Source organism: Babylonia areolata, chromosome 19 (assembly GCF_041734735.1).
Source record: "Babylonia areolata isolate BAREFJ2019XMU chromosome 19, ASM4173473v1, whole genome shotgun sequence".
NCBI lineage: Eukaryota > Metazoa > Mollusca > Gastropoda > Neogastropoda > Buccinidae > Babylonia > Babylonia areolata.
The window spans coordinates 19,169,696-19,174,075 of NC_134894.1; the positions used below are offsets into that span (position 1 = coordinate 19,169,696).

General features: G+C 46.6%; 1 pseudogene across 1 annotated transcript in view; it reads right to left on the reverse strand.

Moving 5' to 3' along the window:
- Positions 1-1,263: 1,263 nt before the first annotated feature.
- LOC143294114 (calcitonin gene-related peptide type 1 receptor-like) overlaps positions 1,264-4,380 on the reverse strand; it is a 114,901-nt pseudogene continuing 111,784 nt past the window's right edge. The window contains exons 9-11 of the transcript XR_013056875.1: positions 4,357-4,380; positions 3,303-3,344; positions 1,264-1,646 (exon numbers count right to left, since the gene is read on the reverse strand). The exon at positions 4,357-4,380 is cut by the window's right edge and continues 112 nt beyond it. The product of XR_013056875.1 is annotated as a calcitonin gene-related peptide type 1 receptor-like (transcript). The remainder of the gene's footprint in view (positions 1,647-3,302; positions 3,345-4,356) is intronic.

A 4,380-nucleotide genomic window follows, 5' to 3' on the forward strand; every position in this document is an offset into this window, starting at 1 on the left:
AGAGTTGACGAGTGTATGTGAACCCACAACTGCTAGACACACACCGTGTAGGTTCAAGTCCCACTGGGTCTCCAAACGTTGTCATCACAACCCCCCCTCCCCACACTTTTCGGTCACGAGTCGACCATTCAGATCAAACGTATCCAGGACTCACCACCTTAAAACACAACAAACGCAACCTTCACCTCGAGCTCAGAACAACTTAACCTTCAGGGAGTCAGTCAATAAGTCGTGAAACGTAGCTCCATCTACTTTCGTGGTAATTAAACTACCTAAAAAAAAAAAGAAAAAGAAAGAAAAAAAAGGTACACTTTCATGTTCATTGCGTTTTATTGTTACCATCATCATTTTTATCATTATCATCATTATTATCATTAATGGTAACGATAACAACAACAACATATATAATATCATTATCATTTTTTTTATATTTCATTTTATCCTTTTTTTTTTTTATAATGTCCACTCAACAGTCAGTCAGTCAGCACCTAGTCTCACAACACAGTAATGCCCCCACCAATGAAAATACTCACTGCAGAGTTCGCACAGCCTCCCCTTCACTGCTGAGTTCATCATCGACAACAACAACAACAACTGAACGCAGCACAACCACACCAAATGTCTGCAACGAAAATAACTCACTGCAGAGTTGGCAGTTAATTTCAGACCCTATATACAGTGTCTATGTCTTGTATTCATCACATTCAACAAAAACAACTACTGAACGCTATCCTTCTAGCCGGTTTGTAGTAGTGGTCATTGAGAACAACCTCCCATCTGCCCCCCAGAATATACTTAATATAGATTTTTTGCCGAGGAACAATCCCCAACTCTTTCAGTGCCGATGTTAGCCGAGCCTAACCGTTGGCAGACATTGACAACAACCCCCCAGTATATACACTCAATATAAGTCTTTGCCGAGGAACAACCCCAAACTCCTTCAGCGGCCGATGTTAGCCGAGCCTAACCGTAGGCAGACATTGAGAACAACCCCCCCCCCTCCCCGACCCCATCCCATCCACCAGTATATACTCAATATAGGTCTTTGCCGAGGCACAATCCCAAACACTTTTAGTGCCCGACGTCAGCCTAACCGTTGGCAGACACTGCGAACAACCCCCCCCCCAGTATATACTCAATATAGGTCTCAGCTGAGGAACAATCCCACACATTTTGTGCCCGATGTCCGTCGAGCCTAGCCGCTGGCATACATTGAGAATCCCCTCCCCCCTCCCCCCAGTATATACTCAATATAGGTCTTTGCCGAGGAACAATCCCAAACTCCTTCAGCGGCCGATGTCAGCTGAGCCTAACCGTTGGCAGACATGGTCTTCATGGGGATGTACGAGTACTTCCTGTCCGCTCTCCGAGTGGCTGCTGCTGCTGCTGCCGTTCCGGCTGGGTTTCTTGGAGCCGGACGACAGGCCTCTCCCCCCGCGGGCGGACCCGTTGTGGTGGTGGTGGTGGGCCATCATCAGACTGCCGTTCACCCCTCCCCCACCTGTCGTCGGGTACTCCGAGTCCTCGTCACGCTGGTGAAGGCTGGTGGCCAGGGTGGTCCCCCTTGACGTCAGCTCGCTTCCGCCGCCGCCGCCAGGGCGCAGCAGGTTGAACCTCGTGCACGTGCGTTTCATCTGCGCGATGACCTGTGCGCAGTGGGACAGAATCGAAATGAACACGGCAACTGGTGAGTAATCTATTTTAGCAGGATATAATTAAGAACAACAAACATATAGACCTGCTCTATCGTTGCGGTTACAAATACAACCATTCTGGCCGACCGTATAAATAAATAGAAATTTTAGATTAAGTTACATTCTATTACATATTCTAGTTCTATTTTCCCCCTCAAGGCCTGACTTAACGCGTTGGGTTAGGCTGCGCTGTCGGTCAGGCATCTGCTCAGCAGATTTGGTGTTGCGTATATGGATTTGTCCGAACGTAGTGACGCCTCCTTGGGTAACTGAAATGAACTGAATTTATTAGACTTACAGATCTTTTGTCAAATGTGCCAAATGATGAAGGTGTATATTTTTTCCCCAAGTCATTTATGTTACTCGGCTAACATACTAACACTTTGTCTTTCTGCCTTGCCCGCTCCTCACCTTCGCCCTCTGCCCTCTCTATTTGAAACCCATTCATTTGTGTCACAGATACCAACAGTTGGGAAACACTTAATTCTTTATTTTAATAATGATAATGGATACTTATATAGCACACTATCCAGAAATCTGCTCTAGGTGCTTTACAAAAACGCTTTTGTTAACATAAAACATTACATCAATGTTACATACACACACCAAAATGTGACCACACACACACACACACACACTGCATAATACATTTTAACATACATGTGTATCTAACAGTTACCCTAACACACACGCTCACACAGGCAGGCACAAACTTAAATAAACACACGCACGCACTATACACATTCATATACATGCATGTAGTTATGTACACATACATATGTATACACACATAGTCAAGCACAGCTAACGCAAAGGAAGTGGACCTGCCACAATTGAACTTGTTATAAACAGCCGTCTATGTTCAGCCGGACTGGCCTTTCTGCTGTCAGACGCCCAATGGAAGTCGTTATTTACGTTCATAAGGCATTCCACTGCTGCATGGACGGATAATGTACGTTTAAAAAACAACAACCCATGGTATGTAATGTAAACGAATGCTGTTTCCTTATATCATATTTTCGTCCAGGTTCCACTATTGTATGTAAAATGAGCAGATGTCTCAGTTCAACTATTTGTCTTGTCTTGCCCTCTCAAGGTCGCTGTCTGTTTACTCTTCAATCCATCACATCATGTATTTATTCCACGTGATTATAGTCCACATAATACAGTGAAGCAGCGAGGACAGATCTTCTTCTTCGTTCGTGGGCTGCAACTCCCACGTTCACTCGTATGTACACGAGTGAGCTTCTACGCGTACGACCGTTTTTACCCCGCCATGTAGGCAGCCATACTCCGTTTTCGGGGGTGTGCATGCTGGGTATGTTCTTGTTTCCATAACCCACCGAACGCTGACATGGATTACAGGATCTTTAACGTGCGTATTTGATCTTCTGCTTGCGTATGCACATGAAGGGGGTTCGGGCACAAGCAGCTCTGCACATGTGTTGACCTGGGAGATCGTAAAAATCTCCACCCTTTACCCACCAGGCGCCGTTACCGAGATTCGAACCCATAACCCTCAGATTGAAAGTCCAGCACTTTAACCACTCGGCTATTGCGCCCATCTGTGCAGGTTTTGATGACAGTAGTCCAGTGAACCGTACCCACCTCTCCGTTGAAGAAGCAGAATATGAGGGCGACGAAGAATCCCTGCAACAGACAGAACGGAATACATGTCATTCTCATTGTCATTTTTACCCCTTTCTCATGTCTTCTCAGTCACACACATACAAAATGTTTCTGTCATACATATTTGCGCACACTCACAAACGCAAGTAGACACACACACACGCACACACACACACACACCTGTGAATTGTTGATGAAGACAGTGAACTGTTCATACTGCACCCCTCCACACACACACACACACACACACCAAACGCATCTGCAAACGCAAGTAGACACACACACACGCGCACACACACACACACACACCTGTGAATTGTTGACAAAGACAGTGAACTGTTCATATTCCATCTGCCACACACACTTGTCACATACACACACCTGTCAAACACACACACACACGTCCCCCCTCACCCCACCTTTGAGTTGTTGACGAAGACAGTGAACTGTTCATACTCCATCACACACACACACACACACACACACACACACACCTGTGAGTTGTTGACGAAGACGGTGAACTGTTCATACTGCACCCCTCCACACACATACACACACACACACATACACGCGCGCGTGCGCGCGTCCCCCCTCCCTTCACCTGTGAGTTGTTGACAAAGACAGTGAACTGTTCATACTGCATCCCTCCACACACACACACACTTTTCACATACACACACCTGTCACACACACACACGCCCCCCTCACCCCCACCTGTGAGTTGCTGATGAAGACAGTGAACTGTTCATACTGCACCCCTCCACACACACACATACACACACACACGCACACACACACCTGTGAGTTGTTGACGAAGACGGTGAACTGTTCATACTGCACCCCTCCTCACACACACACACACACACTCACTTGTCACATACACACACCTGTCACACACACACACACACACACGTCCCCCCTCCCCCACCTGTGAGTTGTTGAAGACAGTGAACTGTTCATACTGCACCCCTCCACACACACACTTGTCACATACACACACCTGTCACACACACACACACACACACACACACACCTGTGAGTTGTTGACGAAGACAGT